General features: G+C 35.7%; 1 pseudogene; it reads right to left on the bottom strand.

Moving 5' to 3' along the window:
• LOC149252459 (cytochrome c biogenesis protein CCS1, chloroplastic-like) overlaps nucleotides 1-20746 on the bottom strand; it is a 33243-nt pseudogene that overhangs the window by 3375 nt on the left and 9122 nt on the right.

The following is a 20746-nucleotide window of genomic DNA, read 5'->3' as shown; positions in this document are numbered from 1 at the left end:
GAAAGTTGTTGATAGTCTAGGGGGAGAAAAAAGCTGTAATATGAAAGTGGATCCAATCCTTATGAAAGCATATTTAGTAGTAGAAGTGAAAAGAAAGAAGAGGATACAAAGAGAAGAGCAGAGGAAGAGATATAAGTAGAGCTTACAGGAAGCAGAACTAAGATTAAAACAAGCAGAACAAGAACTAAAGGAAGAACGAGAGTTGAGGAGGAAAGAACAAGAAGAGAAGCAGAATCAGGAAGAATAAGAAGGGAAAGGCACCATAGTAGAAGAAACAACGCCAATATAGGTTGAAGAGCAAGAACAAAACTAGCCAGCACTAGAGGAGTAGGGTGAACAAATTCTCGATTAGAAGCTTGCTCATCAGATTGAAGACTTGATTGAAGTTGTAGATATGGAGTTGGAATTAGAGCCACATAATGAGGATGTTGACTTGATGTCGAGTGCACCACAAGTCACACTTCAGTCTCCATCATTTCCAGCAACGGAGTTAGCTCCGAGCGAAGAAGGAAATGTTGTTCCTCTTGATGATGATCCAGTAATGGACTTGTACAATCTGTCTTATGATGAATTCCCTAAGAGAACTGTATAAGCACAAAGAAATAATTTTCCAGATGATAATGCATCACCCTCATTCACTAGAGAGAGTGTGATAGTGGCAGACACTAGCAAGAATCCAAATGCCATTACCGAAGCCAACTTGGCCTTTGCAGGTGTAGCAAGATCAAACACTCAATATTTGACGGTTGAGAATAAGCAAGTGGCACATATCTTATAGGCTTCTTGGCAAGAGATAGAACAAATCCACATAGCATCACATAACACAGTGTTTGCACAGGTCTACTTGGAGGAAATGAGAACAATGATACTTGGTGAAGTATCAACACTTGGAGAGACCATGCAAGACCTCTATGAGGAGCTCATAACCATACATAAGGCAGTTTTTCACTTGCATGGTTTGTAGCAGCAGAGCAAAGACTTTGTCAAAACTCTTAAGAATGTACAAGCTTCCATTGTCGTCATGTAGGAATGGACAATGCGATACAAAGGGGCACCGCTTAACTTGCCAAAGAAAATGAAGCCATAGGCAGAGCTGGAGAAAGAAAGAGTTTGAATATTGATTCAAAACAACAAGCAACTCGTTTCATTCATTGGAAGTATTCAAGCCTCATATGTATGGCTATACAACAATTTGGATTTCATGGTGAAAACACACAAGATCCCATTAGTTGGCTCACTCATTAAAGGAAAACACAGACACCAGGTCAAGCAGGAGATCGAAGAGTACTTGGAGCAGCTGAGACAAATTTCCACCAAGGAGGATTTGGAGATGAACAAACTGAATGTGTAGAATTTCATCGATGGTCCTATCCAGATTAGAACAATGTTGCTATTGATCGAGAGGGATGTTAAAATTGGCTCCAAGTCATTGTACCTAGATTCTATGGAGGCTAGATTCTTCTTCCAACCAGACACCATCACACATTTTGTGGATGTCATCACGCAATACCGAGCTTGACACCAATATGTGTTGACGAGAAGCATCGAGTGAAAGTTGTTGAGCTAGAGTTTCCCCAAACTCAAGCATCATAGTGTTTGCCTTATTAGGCTTTCAAGTTGTCTCTACCCTATTTTGTATTATATGGGTATGAAATTTCTAAGTCTCAACATTGAAATGTGAAGAGTCATGTTGTAATATAATGAGTCATTTTGTAAAGAAGTTGAAGAGTCATGAGGGGAGTCCAAGAGTCACAAAGGGGAATGTGATGAGTCACTCCCTTTGCTATAAATATATCCACATAGCTCATGTAAAAGGGATTTTGGGAGCCAAGATTTTGGCTATGCTTAGGCTTAGAAGGAGCTTGTGAGTATTATGAAGAGCCTTGGCTTCTTTGTAGCATAGAGAGAGTATACTTCTTTGGAGTAGCATGTGTTCTTGAATTTAATGCTCCACTATTGTGGCATATATATGAATGAAACTCTCACTTATAATAAAACTTAGAGCCGACACACTTTTATGCATATGTTGTGAATATAGTAGGACTATTCTTTTTTCATTTACAATGTATGTTATTTAACTTACACTCATGCTTATGAACTATTTCGTTTGCATTTGTATGAATCTTGTTGAATGTGTGTTGTTGTATTAATTTGTCACCTTAGCTTGTGGACTATTTCGAATGTTAGCTCGTGATGTCAATATGCTCATTCATTTATTTTAAGTTGCGTACTACTACAAGCTTCCAAGGGGTGCACTTCCTTTTCCTTCATGTGTTGGAACCTTCATGGATCACACTTGACTTTCCACAAGATCATATACTTTCTCTCACCAAAATTAACGTACTTCACTCTGCACGTTTTAGCAGTCAAGGCATAAAATTACCACTCACTTCTAGAAATCCTACTCCAAAGGGTGTGAGGTCTAGTTGGGACTTCATATCGGGGAGATCCCCCAAATGTTGGTGGGTCCAACATAGTCAACATTTCTGGTGCTAGAAGGAGGGCCAAATGACAAGTTGATCCCTTGAAGTTTGTTTTGAATTTCTGCATTCATTTAATGACCTCTCCCCAAATCATAACCCCGACATGTTTTTCTAGAGACACAAATCTAAAAGTGTCGGTGAGAATTATTGATGACTTACCAAATTCTAAATTCAATGGCGAGGATGAAACAACCTTATTTGAGCACACCGTCCATTTTCTTGATTTCTGCATGAAGCACAATACCCACTGTGATAATGTTGGATGTAGGTTGTGCATTCTCACGTTCGAAGGGTGTGTACACTAATGGTGTATCACATTTCCTAATGACTCCTACACTCTTTCAAAAACCTTGTCACAGAGTTGTTCTGTGCCTTTGATATGTATGATCATAAAATGTTGTGCAAAAAAAATTGAATTTGCGAAAGGCTCCTGATGAATCTGTCCAGGATTTTCACTATTGTTTTATTCATTTATTCTTTGAATTTACAGAAGATGATGTTGATTGTTATTTGTTGTTAGACAAATTCCTATACCTTGTTCACATTTCAGAAAATCCACACGACATTAAATCTTTCAAACCTCTGCCAACATACCTCAGTATTAGAGCTTCTAAATATGCAATGAATGAAGTTGTTGTTCCAAGTGACCCTCGTCCCCTTCAAATCAAACAACTCTAGTTCCATAGGTTGAGGCAGGAGAAATTGAGAATTCATCTACTAATCTACCACCATCTTCTCCCATCCCACATACTCAGAATTTTAGCGCAGCTTTGGACTGTGAGTCTGATGGTTACGATGAAGTGTTATCTCCTTGTCCTCCACCTTTTGGCCTCTCTGATCCTCCGCATTGTGATTTGTTGTGTTCACCTATTTAAAATCTCTCTTTTGATGTTCATGAGGATCAAGTTTTGGATGGAGTTGGTGTTGAGGAGCCAAACTGCGATATCATTTATGATGATCATGTGTGGGAGCCCATAGATGAACAAGAATTAGTGATGAAGGAGGATTTTCTTCCTTCTGCACCTCTCCCTCATAATCCTAACAGTTTCCATGATTTTGTCATTTTCGTTGAATCTTGTGAAAATTTAATTTATGCTGATGTTACTACTTCCGATCATTCTCAAAACACATGGAATGTCAGTTTTTCATCTGAATGTGGAGATGACAAATATTTTCTTCCTGATCCTCCCAACCTCTGATCTTATATTTCTAGAAATATAAAGGGTGAAATTTCTCGTTTTCCATCTTCCCCTCTTTGTGATTCGTTAGATCATGAGGATGCCTCTATTTTCGATCTTGAACTTTCTGATCATGGTTGTCGTGACCTTCTCATTGATTCCACTTCCGATCATAAATGTGTTGAATCTTTCCAGGCTACTCATCGCTCTATCGCACACATTGAAAATAATTTTGTTCTACGATTTTCGCATCTTCCATATGTATCACACGATCCTATCCCTCAGTCATTGGACGAGTTGTATGTGGTGAGCGTGGTTGCGAAATGAAAAATTTCTTCTTTCTTTATATTCACCCATTTCCTTAGTTCCAAAGTTTGTGCTTGCATTTATTTGAGTTGTAGTGTGTCTAAACACCACCATGCCTTCGCAGAATGTCTCCCATGTCCGTTTCTTTCTTTCTTTTCTACGTGTTCTTTCAAACTTCAAATGTTTTGGTTTGTATTGTCTTATCTTTTTTGTTTGTTTTTATGTTTGAATATATTTCTCGACATGCATTCCCTCGCATACATGGGCTAGCCAATGTAGCAATGGTTGCATTGGAAGTATCACTTCACGTAAGTCTGGCCTATGCTATGATTAGGTTAGGTCAAGAGTAGGATTAATTTTTCTTTTCTTAGTTGTTTTCTCTAAATTGCTTCACCTTAATTTTCTTTCCACTGGGTTTTTTTTTTCCTTTCTAGTTATAGGATAGTTTCTGCATGAGACCATGTTTGGCTTCTTAAACAAGCAGGGTGAAGTCAAAGAGAAAATTGTATTATTATCAACACTCGGTTACCTGTCTATTCCCTCTCTTTGCGTGAATATTTCATTTCTTTTAGTCAAGGATACTTTGATGGAAAATACGTTCCTTTCGAATAAAGTCAGAGTGAAATCGTGATGCTTGCACTTTTAACTAGTACTGCCTACTCTAATTGGTCTTATATTTTTCGGTTAATCCTTGTCAACTAAGTTGAGTAGAGTAAGGAGGGGAGGAAAATCTTAGCAAGTATGTCAGAGGTGTATACAAATATCCTTCTCTGAATGGACAACCTCTTCTGCTCTAAATAAGTCGGGATCTCTCTTTTCCCCCATGAAATAAACAAGTGCCCATGCATAGTTCTTTGAACAAAAAAAATGAAAAAAAAATGTAAAATGAAATTAAAGGTGAAAGAAGAGAAATTCTTCTTGTGCAGAGAGATGAAGCAAGAAAATTTGTTGGGGTACTATCTAGGATTGCTGGAAACAGAGTAATGTTTGTGTTCCTGAAGTGACTCCGTCGGAGTATTGTCCAGGCATGCTAGTAGCGGAGAACCACTAGAGATGAAAATTAAGACTCTGACATTTTATTTTACTTGTGCACTTATATACTCCACATACCTAATCAAAACAACTCATTCCAACTTGGCTTGGTATGTGTGTTGTTGATGAAGAGTATGGTAGGGACTATATCTTTAACTCAAGCTAAGTGAAGAAGTTGTGACAATCGATAAACTGAACAATACTTCTAGAAGAGTTAGACTTGTTTTGCATGAAACAAGATCCATACAGAGAGATGGAGTTCTACTAGTGTGTCACTAGTGTTGTAGTGGCTACAACCACCCTCCAAAATTTTGCCCATGCTTTGATTTTGGAGCCTTCCTTCCTATCCACAGGAGCTCATCTTGCAGTAATTTAGATATTCATGTTTCAATTGAGACTTATCTTTTTCATTTGTGCTTATGTTTTCTTGTTTCCACACTTACCTGACCTTTGTAACTCACAAGCTAACCTCCTAACTTGGTCACACAACAGTTATGGGATTGCCTCTAGAAACTGCACAATCCTTGAGGGCAAGCAACCTTGATGATTGGAATTGTGTAGTTCAGACTGCAGTTAATCTTGAGATCAGAAACTACACAATCATGGAGTGTGACCCAACACTGAGCCCTAGAAACTATGCAATCCCTCACTGAGATCAGAAACTACCCAGTGCACTAAGCCATAAAGTTGCCCAATTCCCCAGAATTGTGCAATCTTTACCAGTAGCATGCATGGAAAATTTCACTAGAAAAGAAAAAAGGCTAAAAAGTAAAAAACATCCATAAAATATAGGAATACATTATTAGTATCCTGAAGGAGGCACACTCACTATTTTTAGAAACTTCTACCAAGTGTTGGTTTTTCCTTTATTTTAGGCATGCACGTCATAAACCCTAATTCGATCAAATATATTTAATCGACACCTTTATAACTCATTTTCACTTTTGATCTTGGAGCTCTAGCATTCCCGGGGAGATCAAGGAACCTTCAGTGCAGTCGTCGTTGATTTTCTAGGTGAGTTTCACTTTTGTCATCTTTTGCCACTTTTTTTGTCACTTATTATTGTTTCTCTTGTGTGACTGTTGTTTTATTTATTTCTCTTCATAGTTCTATCATTTCAACTTATTTTAGCCTGTATAAGTGTTTTTCTAATTTGTCATTTTCCTTTCACAAGTGCCGCATTGGTTTTCTTGTTTTTGCACCGATGGTCAATGATGCAACAAATCTCCTCACATATTTGATTTTCCTTCTATTTTTTCAATCTCTACACTTGATCTACATTGATTGTTCATACTTAGTCAAATCTGCACCCAAGATCACATCATTACACTTCTACTCATTTTTCACGCTTCCACTAGGCAGATCTATACATCCCTTGGCCAGATTTTTCCTTTCCCAGTTGGGCACTTCATAATCCTAAGGATCAAGCCGAGAGATTGGCCTATGGAACTATAAAGTGTGCAGTACAGGCTGACCCAACTGTGCATTATGTAGTTCCAAGGCTCAACCTATCACCTTGGCCACTGAGACTGTGCAATGCACAATCTCTCCCAGTCTTTGCTCAAGCTGGAATATGAATTGCAGAGTCTCAAGCCTCAAGTTATGCCCTTGGCTACTGGGACTGCACAATGTGCAGTTCCCACAACCAATTTCCCTTGCTTGTTCATGAAAACTACACAATCCCTCTCATCAGTTGACCAAATTGTTGCTTGATCATGCTTTGAAGTTATATTTTCTAAAGCTAACGTTTGCTTTCCATGAGTGTCCTTTTTGTCCCAAAGGCACCACACTTGTGAAGCACTTCTCTCCATCAATCATTGTTACCATGGCACTAAAGAGAATTTCTTCAAAAGAGACCACTAAAAGAAGTATTGGGGAAGTAGTTGAGCAAACAATAGTAGACTTGCTAGTTTATGTGGACACTCAACTGTCTATAGAAAAGGAGTCAACACTAACATGGTAGAAAGTTAATTATGCTCTTTCAACAAATATCCTTGAGGAAGATATAGAGGACAACTCTGGAAGTAGCACTAGCAAAAAGAAACAATCTTGTATAGGATAAGGGAAAGAGAAAGGTTGTTGATAGTCTAGAGGGAGAAAAAGATGCAATATGAAATCAAATCTAATCCTTATGAAAGTAGCTTTAGTATCAGAAGAAAAAAGGAAGCAGAGGATACAAAGATCAGAGTGAAGGAAGAGAGAAAAGTAGAGGTTGCAGGAAGCAAAACTGAGATTGAAGTAAGTAGAACAAGAACTGAAGGAAGAACGAGAGATGAGGAGGAAAGAACAAGAAGAGAAGAAGAAGCATGAAGGAGAAGAAAGGTAAGGTGCCATAGCAGAAGAAACAACACCAATACAGGTTGAAAATCAAGAACATAACTAGCCAGCAACAGAGGAGGAGGGTGAATAGATGCAGGATCAGGAGCTTTCTCATTAGATTGAAGAATTGATTGAAGTTGCAGATATGGAGTTGGAATTAGAGCCACATAATGAGGATGTTGACCTAATGCCGAGTGCACCACAAGTCACCGTTCAGTCTCCATCACCTTTAGCAGCAGAGTTAGTTTCGAGTGAAGAAGACAATGTTGTTCCTCTTGATGATGATCTGGTAATGGAATTGTACAATTTGTCTTATGATGAATTCCATAAGATAATTGTACAAGAATAGAGAAATCATTTTCCAGATGATCATGCATCACTTGCATTCACTAGAGAGAGGGTGATAGTGGTGGACACCAACAAGAATCCAAATGCCATTACCGAAGCCAAGTTGGCCTTTTCAGGTGCAACAAGATCAAACACTCAGTATTTGATGGCCGTGAATAAGAAAGTGGCACATAACTTATAGGTTGCCTGGTAAGAGATAGAATAGATCCGCGCATAAACACAAGACACAAACTCCGCATAGGTCTACGTGGAGGAAATGAGAGCAACAATACTTGGTGAAGTATCAACACTTGGAGATACCATGTAGGACCTCTATGAGGAATTCATAACCATACATAAGGCAATTTTTCACTTGCATGGTTTGCAGCATTAGAGCAGAGACTGTCAAAAATCATAAGAATGTATAAACTACCATTTCTGCCATGCATGAATGGATAATGTGATACAAAGGGGCATTGCTTAACTTGCGAAAGAAAATGAAGCCACAGGTAGAGATGGAGAAAGAAAGAGTTTGAATATTGATTCAGAACAACAAGAAGCTCATCTCATTCATTGGAAGTATTTAGGCCTCATCTGTACGATTATACAAAAATTTGGGTTTCATGGTGAAAAACACATGATCCCATCAACTATCTCACTTACCAAAGGAAAACAAATACACCAAGTTAGGTATGAGATTGAAGATTACTTGGAGCAATTGATACATATTTCCACCAAGGAGGATTTGGAGATGAATAAACAAAACATCCAAAATTATATCAGTGGTCCTGTTCAGACTAGAACAATGTTTCTCTTGCTCAAGAGGGATGTTAAAAATAGCTCCAGGTCATTGTACCTGGATGCTATGGAGGCTGGAGTTTGCTTCTAGCCAGACATCATCATGTAGTTTTGGGATGTCATCGCACAATACTGAACTTGGCACCAATATGTGACTGAGAAGCATCAAATGAATGTTGTTGAGCTAGAGTTTCCCCAAACTCAAGCATCATAGTGTTTTTTATTATTAGGATGTCAAGTTGTCTCTACCCTATTTTGTCTTATATGGTTATGAGTTTAAAACGTAATATTATTTGTAATTATTTGTAAAGTGAAATTCCAAGTCTCAATATTGAAATGTGAAGAGTCATGATGTAATGTAATGAGTCATTTTGTAAAGAAGTTGAAGAGTCGTGAGGGGAGTCCAAGAGTCACAAATGGGAATTTGAAGAGTCACTCCCCTTATTATAAATATATCCTCATAACTCATGTAAAAGGGCTTTTGGGAGCCCAGATTTTGGCTAGGCTTAGGCTTAGAAGGAGCTTGGGAGTATTGTGAAGAGTCTTGGCTTCTTCGTAGGGTAGAGCGAGTATACTTTTTTGGAGCAGCAGGTGTTCTTGACTTTAATGTTCCACTATTGGGGCTAGTGGTCTATCAATGGTGTATGTATGAATGGAAATTTAACTTATAATAAAAATCAGTGCCAACATGCTTTCATGCATATGTTGTGAATATAGTAGGACTATTCTTGTTGTATTTGCAATGTATGTTATTTAACTTACGCTCATGCTTATTAACTATTTTGTTTGCATTTGTATGAACCTTGATGATTGTGTGTTGTTGCATTAACTCGTCACCTTAACTTGTGGACTATTCCACATGTTAGCTTGTGATGTCATTATGCTTGTGTGTTCCTTTTAAGCTGTGTACTATTACAGGTTTACAAGGGGCACACTTCCTTTTCCCTTCGTGTGTTGGAACCTTCATGCATCACACTTAACTTTCGACAGACTCACACACTTGCTCTCACCAATGTAACCATACTTCACTTTGTGCATTTCTGTCGTCAAGGTATAAAATTACCACCCACTGTTGCGACTCCTACTCCAAATGATGTGAGGTCTTGTTGGGACTTCATATTGGGGAGATCCTCTGAAAGTTGGCGGGAAAATCGCCATCAACAGGTTCTAATTTAAATAATTTGAAAGCTACATGTTATTAAAATATATACTAACATAATATAAGAAGGCTACGTGGTACCATACTTCTTACAACCCAAAAGGTATATAGTGAATATTAAATCAAGGTGTTATTTTATTCAAATAAACATCAGGTTATACATTAAAGTGATTTGAGTAAGTTAAAGGATAATAAATGTATTTTTGAGGTATTTATTTTTATGAATATTATAAAATATAAAATCTTTCTTTTGAGGAAAAGGAAAGGACAAGGAAAAGGAAAGTCTAAGTGAAAAGCAATATTAAAAAAAAAGGATAAGTTATTAAATTATTAGAACATCTATCTATCTATATATATATATATATATATATATATATATATATATATATATATATATATATATATATATATATATATATATATATATATATATATATAAGAGGAAAGATCAAGTTATATATATTGGAGAAGAGAGTCTTATACGAAGAATATAAAATCCTTAATTATGAAATTATTGAGGAATATAAAATGGAGTTTAATTCAGAAATGAAGGAAGGAATATTTTCAGAAACTTCATATAACTATGCTTCAATGCTATTTAGAATTAAGGAGACTCTTGCCATAAAATGTGTTATTATTTCTATCTCTCCTGCCAAAAATAAAAATCATACTAAAACCTTAAAATTTCAAATCAATTGATGATTCCTTAGTCAAATATAATTAAAAAATTAGATCTCTGGAACAAAAAAAAATATGACATAACTGAATTACAATTAAACATTGGGGATTATACATTTATATCACAATTCTCTATTCAATCCCTATGGAGAAATCGAGGTGACATAATTTCGGGTTTGCCTTGGATGAAATCACTAGGGTCCTTCATCCTAAATACAAAAAATATTTTTTTGAAATTTTCCTAGAAAAAGAAAAAAATAATGCTATAGGATGTTACATTGAAGCCATATTCAGTAACACCATAGGACGTAAAAGATATCTCAAAAGTAATTCTTCAAGAGAACCAAAAGGGAATGAAAAATATGTAGAAGGGAGTTGAAAAGATTACCATAGACAAAAATGAAGAAGTTACTTAAGGACCACAATGAGAAATTACTCACTCAAATTAAGAAACTTAAAAATGATAAGAAATCATTGAAAAACAAATTAGAAGAACTTATCACGAAAGAAGCATCAATGTCTTCAGACATAATAATCCAAGTTGAAGAAAAAGGAATGAATACGATCCAATCAATATCACAACTCAAGAAAATGACAAACCAATTGAAGTAAAACCATATTTAGATGTTGCAGTTCAAACAATGGAATTTTCAAATGAAGATCTAATGTTTAACCAAGCGACTTCAGTAAATGAAGGAATCAAATACTTTAAGTAAATAAAAAATTTGCCACAAAGAGGATAAGAGAAAATGAAATCACAATAACTCTATATTGACACCCAAAACATAAAAGTAGACATCTAAATCAATCTATAATTCCATATCACTTAGACCAAAAACAAGTGACTTATATTCCAAATAATATCGATGTCACCATAATCCAGTCTTGCGATAACAATTAATCTCAATTATCTAGTAATCACAATATTCCACAAAAGATTGATTTAGGATGGTTAGATCCATTCTCAATTTGAGAATTTTGTTTATCACTTAGAGGATCCTATCATCTTGTATCATCGAAGATGACAACTTGAATAATTCCAAAAGATGTAAATATATTACAAGACAAAGAACAAATGACATGCCTTGTAGCAATGAGCTTTGAGGACAAAGTTTTTTGAAGAGGAATGCAATGTTATGAACACAATTTATATAAAAATAATATAACTATAAATAACAATAATACAAATAATTATTGATTAATTAATAATTAATATAGAAGAGGCATGTTTCTAAGGACATGGTCATTCATGAAGGGCCACCTGCCTAGGTATATAAGCGGACCCTCATTTGTAATCAACATATCTCATATCTAACTTGTATTCAAACATTCTTATATAAATATATTATTCGTACCATGATGGACATTCTTATATTCCAGATATTGTGTTGCGTATATGAACTTTGTTCATGAAACCCTCCATATTATTAAGGGTGATTCACAGTGATTGTCTTCCTCAAAACTTCCTTTCCATCCATATTCTATATAGAAAGGTTTGAGCGAAATTGGGATACGTCTCTATTTTCATAATAATCAATGTAAAATTCATTAATGTGGACTTAAGTCACAAAATCATATATTGGCCTTGATAAAATCCCATTTGGATAAAGCACATCGCCTATTCTAAAGTTCAAGCCTTGAGGAACTATCCCTCAGTCATTGGAGGAGTTGTATGTGGTGAGCGTGGTTGCGAAATGAAAAATTTCTTCTTTCTTTATATTCACCCATTTCCTTAGTTCCAAAGTTTGTGCTTGCATTTATTTGAGTTGGAGTGTGTCTAAACACCACCATGCCTTCGCAGAATGTCTCCCATGTCTATTTCTTTCTTTCTTTTCTACGTGTTCTTTCAAACTTCAAATGTTTTGGTTTGTATTGTCTTATCTTTTTTGTTTGTTTTTATGTTTGAATATATTTCTCGACATGCATTCCCTCGCATACATGGGCTAGCCAATGTGGCAATGGTTGCATTGGAAGTATCACTTCACATAAGTCTGGCCTATGCTATGATTAGGTTAGGTCAAGAGTAGGATTAATTTTTCTTTTCTTAGTTGTTTTCTCTAAATTGCTTCACTTTAATTTTCTTTCCACTCTGGGTTTTTTTTTTCCTTTCTAGTTATAGGATAGTTTCTGCATGAGACCATGTTTGGCTTCTTAAACAAGTAGGGTGAAGTCAAAGAGAAAATTGTATTATTATCAACACTCGGTTACCTGTCTATTCCCTCTCTTTGCGTGAATATTTCATTTCTTTTAGTCGAGGATACTTTGATGGAAAATACGTTCCTTTCGAATAAAGTCACAGTGAAATCGTGATGCTTGCACTTTTAACTAGTACTGTCTACTCTAATTGGTCTTATATTTTTCGGTTAATCCTTGTCAACTAAGTTGAGTAGAGTAAGGAGGGGAGGAAAACCTTAGCAAGTATGTCAGAGGTGTATACAAATATCCTTCTCTGAATGGACAACCTCTTCTGCTCTAAATAAGTCGGGATCTCTCTTTTCCCCCATGAAATAAACAAGTGCCCATGCATAGTTCTTTGAACAAAAAAAATGAAAAAAAAATGTAAAATGAAATTAAAGGTGAAAGAAGAGAAATTCTTCTTGTGCAGAGAGATGAAGCAAGAAACTTTGTTGGGGTACTATCTAGGATTGCTGGAAACAGAGTAATGTTTGTGTTCTTGAAGTGACTTCGTCGGAGTATTGTCCAGGCATGCTAGTAGCGGAGCAACACTAGAGATGAAAATTAAGACTCTGACATTTTATTTTACTTGTGCACTTATATACTCCACATACCTAATCAAAACAACTCATTCCGACTTGGCTTGGTATGTGTGTTGTTGATGAAGAGTATGGTAGGGACTATATCTTTAACTCAAGCTAAGTGAAGAAGTTGTGACAATCGATAAACTGAACAATACTTCTAGAAGAGTTAGACTTGTTTTGCATGAAACAAGATCCATACAGAGAGATGGAGTTCTACTAGTGTGTCACTAGTGTTGTAGCGGCTACAACCACCCTCCAAAATTTTGCCCATGCTTTGATTTTGGAGTCTTCCTTCCTATCCACAGGAGCTCATCTTGCAGTAATTTAGATATTCATGTTTCAATTGAGACTTATCTTTTTCATTTGTGCTTATGTTTTCTTGTTTCCACACTTACCTGACCTTTGTAACTCACAAGCTAACCTCCTAACTTGGTCACACAACAGTTATGGGATTGCCTCTAGAAACTGCACAATCCTTGAGGGCAAGCAACCTTGATGATTGGAATTGTGTAGTTCAGACTGCAGTTAATCTTGAGATCAGAAACTACACAATCATGGAGTGTGACCCAACACTGAGCCCTAGAAACTATGCAATCCCTCACTGAGATCAGAAACTACCCAGTGCACTAAGCCATAAAGTTGCCCAATTCCCTAGAATTGTGTAATCTTTACCAGTAGCATGCATGGAAAATTTCACTAGAAAAGAAAAAAGGCTAAAAAGTAAAAAACATCCATAAAATATAGGAATACATTATTAGTATCCTGAAGGAGGCACACTCACTATTTTTAGAAACTTCTACCAAGTGTTGGTTTTTCCTTTATTTTAGGCATGCACGTCATAAACCCTAATTCGCTCAAATATATTTAATCGACACCTTTATAACTCATTTTCACTTTTGATCTTGGAGCTCTAGCATTCCCGGGGAGATCAAGGAACCTTCAGTGCGGTCGTCGTTGCTTTTCTAGGTGAGTTTCACTTTTGTCATCTTTTGCCACTTTTTTTGTCACTTATTATTGTTTCTCTTGTGTGACTGTTGTTTTATTTATTTCTCTTCATAGTTCTATCATTTCAACTTATTTTAGCTTGTATAAGTGTTTTTCTAATTTGTCATTTTCCTTTCACAAGTGCCGCATTGGTTTTCTTGTTTTTGCACCGATGGTCACTGATGCAACAAATCTCCTCACATACTTGATTTTCCTTCTATTTTTTCAATCTCTGCACTTGATCTACATTGATTGTTCATACTTAGTCAAATCTGCACCCATGATCACATCATTACACTTCTACTCATTTTTCACGCTTCCACTAGGCAGATCTATACTTCCCTTGGCCAGATTTTTCCTTTCCCAGTTGGGCACTTCATAATCCTAAGGATCAAGCCGAGAGCTTGGCCTCTGGAACTATAAAGTGTGCAGTACAGGCTGACCCAACTGTGCATTATGTAGTTCCAAGGCTCAACCTATCACCTTGGCCACTGAGACTGTGCAATGCACAATCTCTCCCAGTCTTTGCTCAAGCTGGAATATGAATTGCAGAGTCTCAAGCCTCAGGTTATGCCCTTGGCTACTGGGACTGCATAATGTGCAGTTCCCACAACCAATTTCCCTTGCTTGTTCATGAAAACTACACAATCCCTCTCATCAGTTGACCAAATTGTTGCTTTATCATGCTTTGAAGTTATATTTTCTAAAGCTAACGTTTGCTTTCCATTAGTGTCCTTTTTGTCCCAAAGGCACCACACTTGTGAAGCACTTCTCTCCATCAATCATTGTTACCATGGCACTAAAGAGAATTTCTTCAAAAGAGACCACTAAAAGAAGTATTGGGGAAGTAGTTGAACAAACAATAGTAGACTTGCTAGTTTATGTGGACACTCAACTGTCTATAGAAAAGGAGTCAACACTAACATGGTAGAAAGTTAATGATGCTCTTTCAACAAATATCCTTGAGGAAGATATAGAGGACAACTCTGGAAGTAGCACTAGCAAAAAGAAACAATCTTGTATAGGATAAGGGAAAGAGAAAGGTTGTTGATAGTCTAGAGGGAGAAAAAGATTCAATATGAAATCAAATCTAATCCTTATGAAAGTAGCTTTAGTAGCAGAAGAAAAAAGGAAGTAGAGGATACAAAGATCAGAGTTAAGGAAGAGAGAAAAGTAGAGGTTGTAGGAAGCAAAACTGAGATTGAAGTAAGTAGAACAAGAACTGAAGGAAGAACGAGAGATGAGGAGGAAAGAACAAGAAGAGAAGAAGAAGCAGGAAGGAGAAGAAAGTTAAGGTGCCATAGCAGAAGAAACAACACCAATACAGGTTGAAAATCAAGAACATAACTAGCCAGCAACAGAGGAGGAGGGTGAATAGATGCAGGATCAGGAGCTTTCTCATTAGATTGAAGAATTGATTGAAGTTGCAGATATGGAGTTGGAATTAGAGCCACATAATGAGGATGTTGACCTAATGCCGAGTGCACCACAAGTCACCGTTCAGTCTCCATCACCTTTAGCAGCGGAGTTAGTTTCGAGCGAAGAAGACATTGTTGTTCCTCTTGATGATGATCTGGTAATGGAATTGTACAATTTGTCTTATGATGAATTCCATAAGATAATTGTACAAGAATAGAGAAATCATTTTCCAGATGATCATGCATCACTTGCATTCACTAGAGAGAGGGTGATAGTGGTGGACACCAACAAGAATCCAAATACCATTACCGAAGCCAAGTTGGCCTTTTCAGGTGCAACAAGATCAAACACTCAGTATTTGATGGCCGTGAATAAGAAAGTGGCACATAACTTATAGGTTGCCTGGTAAGAGATAGAATAGATCCGCGCATAAACACAAGACACAAACTCCGCATAGGTCTACGTGGAGGAAATGAGAGCAACAATACTTGGTGAAGTATCAACACTTGGAGATACCATGTAGGACCTCTATGAGGAATTCATAACCATACATAAGGCAGTTTTTCACTTGCATGGTTTGCAGCATTAGAGCAGAGACTGTCAAAAATCATAAGAATGTATAAACTACCATTTCTGCCATGCATGAATGGATAATGTGATACAAAGGGGCATTGCTTAACTTGCGAAAGAAAATGAAGCCACAGGTAGAGATGGAGAAAGAAAGAGTTTGAATATTGATTCAGAACAACAAGAAGCTCGTCTCATTCATTGGAAGTATTTAGGCCTCATCTGTACGATTATACAAAAATTTGGGTTTCATGGTGAAAAACACATGATCCCATCAACTATCTCACTTACCAAAGGAAAACAAATACACCAAGTTAGGTATGAGATTGAAGAGTACTTGGAGCAATTGATACATATTGCCACCAAGGAGGATTTGGAGATGAATAAACAAAACATCCAAAATTATATCAGTGGTCCTGTTCAGACTAGAGCAATGTTTCTCTTGCTCAAGAGGGATGTTAAAAATAGCTCCAGGTCATTGCACCTGGATGCTATGGAGGCTGGAGTCTGCTTCTAGCCAGACATCATCATGTAGTTTTGGGATGTCATCGCACAATACCGAACTTGGCACCAATATGTGACTGAGAAGCATCAAATTAATGTTGTTGAGCTAGAGTTTCCCCAAACTCAAGCATCATAGTGTTTTTTATTATTAGGATGTCAAGTTGTCTCTACCCTATTTTGTCTTATATGGGTATGAGTTTAAAACGTAATATTATTTGTAATTATTTGTAAAGTGAAATTCCAAGTCTCAATATTGAAATGTGAAGAGTCATGATGTAATGTAATGAGTCATTTTGTAAAGAAGTTGAAGAGTCGTGAGGGGAGTCCAAGAGTCACAAATGGGAATGTGAAGATTCACTCCCCTTATTGTAAATATATCCTCATAACTCATGTAAAAGGGCTTTTGGGAGCCCAGATTTTGGCTAGGCTTAGGCTTAGAAGGAGCTTGGGAGTATTGTGAAGAGTCTTGGCTTCTTCGTAGGGTAGAGCGAGTATACTTTTTTGGAGCAGCAGGTGTTCTTGACTTTAATGTTCCACTATTGGGGCTAGTGGTCTATCAATGGTGTATGTATGAATGGAAATTTAACTTATAATAAAAATCAGTGCCAACATGCTTTCATGCATATGTTGTGAATATAGTAGGACTATTCTTGTTGTATTTGCAATGTATGTTATTTAACTTACGCTCATGCTTATTAACTATTTTGTTTGCATTTGTATGAACCTTGATGAATGTGTGTTGTTGCATTAACTCGTCACCTTAACTTGTGGACTATTCCACATGTTAGCTTGTGATGTCATTATGCTTGTGTGTTCCTTTTAAGCTGTGTACTATTACAGGTTTACAAGGGGCACACTTCCTTTTCCCTTCGTGTGTTGGAACCTTCATGCATCACACTTAACTTTCGGCAGACTCACACACTTGCTCTCACCAATGTAACCATACTTCACTTTGTGCATTTCTGTCGTCAAGGTATAAAATTACCACCCACTGTTGCGACTCCTACTCCAAATGATGTGAGGTCTTGTTGGGACTTCATATTGGGGAGATCCTCTGAATGTTGGCGGGTCCATCGCCATCAATAGGTTCTAATTTAAATAATTTGAAAGCTACATGTTATTAAAATATATACTAACATAATATAAGAAGGCTACGTGGTACCATACTTCTTACAACCCAAAAGGTATATAGTGAATATTAAATCAAGGTGTTATTTTATTCAAATAAACATCAGGTTATACATTAAAATGATTTGAGTAAGTTAAAGGATAATAAATGTATTTTTGAGGTATTTATTTTTATGAATATTATAAAATATAAAATCTTTCTTTTGAGGAAAAGGAAAGGACAAGGAAAAGGAAAGTTTAAGTGAAAAGCAATATTAAAAAAAAAGGATAAGTTATTAAATTATTAGAACATCTATCTATCTATCTATCTATATATATATATATATATATATATATATATATATAGAGGAAAGATCAAGTTATATATATTGGAGAAGAGAGTCTTATACGAAGAATATAAAATCCTTAATTATGAAATTATTGAGGAATATAAAATGGAGTTTAATTCAGAAATGAAGGAAGGAATATTTTCAGAAACTTCATATAACTATGCTTCAATGCTATTTAAAATTAAGGAGACTCTTGCCATAAAATGTGTTATTATTTCTATCTCTCCTGCCAAAAATAAAAATTATACTAAAACCTTAAAATTTCAAATCAATTGATGATTCCTTAGTCAAATATAATTAAAAAATTAGATCTCTGGAACAAAAAAAAATATGACATAACTGAATTACAATTAAACATTGGGGATTATACATTTATATCACAATTCTCTGTTCAATCCCTATGGAGAAATCGAGGTGACATAATTTCGGGTTTGCCTTGGATGAAATCACTAGGGTCCTTCATCCTAAATACAAAAAATATTTTTTTGAAATTTTCCTAGAAAAAGAAAAAAATAACGCTATAGGATGTTACATTGAAGCCATATTCAGTAACACCATAGGACGTAAAAGATATCTCAAAAGTAATTCTTCAAGAGAACCAAAAGGGAATGCAAAATATGTAGAAGGGAGTTGAAAAGATTACCATAGACAAAAATGAAGAAGTTACTTAAGGACCACAATGAGAAATTACTCACTCAAATTAAGAAACTTAAAAATGATAAGAAATCATTGAAAAACAAATTAGAAGAACTTATCACGAAAGAAGCATCAATGTCTTCAGACATAATAATCCAAGTTGAAGAAAAAGGAATGAATACGATCCAATCAATATCACAACTCAAGAAAATGACAAACCAGTTGAAGTAAAACCATATTTAGATGTTGCAGTTCAAACAATGGGATTTTCAAATGAAGATCTAATGTTTAACCAAGCGACTTCAGTAAATGAAGGAATCAAATACTTTAAGTAAATAAAAAATTTGCCACAAAGAGGATAAGAGAAAATGAAATCACAATAACTCTATATTGACACCCAAAACATAAAAGTAGACATCTAAATCAATCTATAATTCCATATCACTTAGACCAAAAACAAGTGACTTATATTCCAAATAATATCGATGTCACCATAATCCAGTCTTGCGATAACAATTAATCTCAATTATCTATTAATCACAATATTCCACAAAAGATTGATTTAGGATGGTTAGATCCATTCTCAATTTGAGAATTTTGTTTATCACTTAGAGGATCCTATCATCTTGTATCATCGAAGATGACAACTCGAATAATTCCAAAAGATGTAAATATATTACAAGACAAAGAACAAATGACATGCCTTGTAGCAATGAGCTTTGAGGACAAAGTTTTTTGAAGAGGAATGCAATGTTATGAACACAATTTATATAAAAATAATATAACTATAAATAATAATAATACAAATAATCATAATAATTATTGATTAATTAATAATTAATATAGAAGAGGCATGTTTCTAAGGACATGATCATTCATGAAGGGCCACCTGCCTAGGTATATAAACGGACCCTCATTTGTAATCAACATATCTCATATCTAACTTGTATTCAAACATTCTTATATAAATATATTATTCGTACCATGATGGACATTCTTATATTCCAGATATTGTGTTGCGTATATGAACTTTGTTCATGAAACCCTCCATATTATTAAGGGTGACTCAAAGTGATTGTCTCCCTCAAAACTTCCTTTCCATCCATATTCTATATAGAAAGGTTTGAGCGAAATTGGGATACGTCTCTATTTTCATAATAATCAATGTAAAATTCATTAATGTGGACTTAAGTCACAAAATCATATATTGGCCTTGATAAAATCCCATTTGGATAAAGCACATCGCCTATTCTAAAGTTCAGGCCTTGAGGAACTATAACATAACCATGATATGCCCTATTAGGATTAAAGGTTTCTCCTACCATTATAAGAAAAAGAGATCCATGGACACCAATAGGTGCAAGCCTACCAACAATCCCTTTGAATCCATACAAAGTTGAATTCCTCGAAAATACGTCATATCCTGCACCCATCAAGAGAACACTAAGATATTGAATGCGAGCTTTGGGAAGTGAATCTACCACATCATGCTTTATAATGGTTGATCAATACCTTATGAATGACAATTTGTGAGCCACCTTAACCATTGGAAGTTGTGTGTGGTAGTACAAGCCATCAATGATGCTACCAACAAGATTCATAGACTAAGAAAATAAGGGTTTGTGTAAACATGATATAAGTAGACCCCCAAGACCCAATGTTATGCGAGAAAGTTGAAAATGGTATTGTCCTCCAAATATTTCTCAAAATAGTATTGTGAAATTTCACCTTGCTCTATGACTATGCCCTTCTACTAATATAACATATAAAACATCTTATATAATCCTCTATATGTTGCCATGAAGAAACTTTCTACGTCCTTTGTCACTTGGCCAAGTTTTTCCTTGATTGTATTCTTATGCAATGATAACATATCCTCAAACCTTGGCTGACTTTGAATCTTATACTGCTGCATAAAATTATCAACTTTAGGCCCTCCCCTTAATGTAATACCCTATTTGTATGCTTCAAAGTTAAGCTAAATTTGACCATCATCATTTAGCCATAAATTATAAATAATAGCCTTTTTACCATGTGATTCAATATCATCAAATTGTTTGAGTAAACCAGGTTCAATTTAGTAAGGGGACCATTGTAAGGGTGTTGATAAATTTTGAGAAAAATCCTCTACAGTGGAATG

This window comes from Pinus tabuliformis, chromosome 7 (assembly GCF_031772625.1).
Source record: "Pinus tabuliformis cultivar Carrire ecotype Pingquan chromosome 7, CPIR1, whole genome shotgun sequence".
NCBI classification, from domain to species: Eukaryota; Viridiplantae; Streptophyta; class Pinopsida; order Pinales; family Pinaceae; genus Pinus; species Pinus tabuliformis.
The sequence above is the reverse complement of the archived record's forward strand: the minus strand, read 5'-3'. Positions and strand labels throughout refer to the sequence as shown.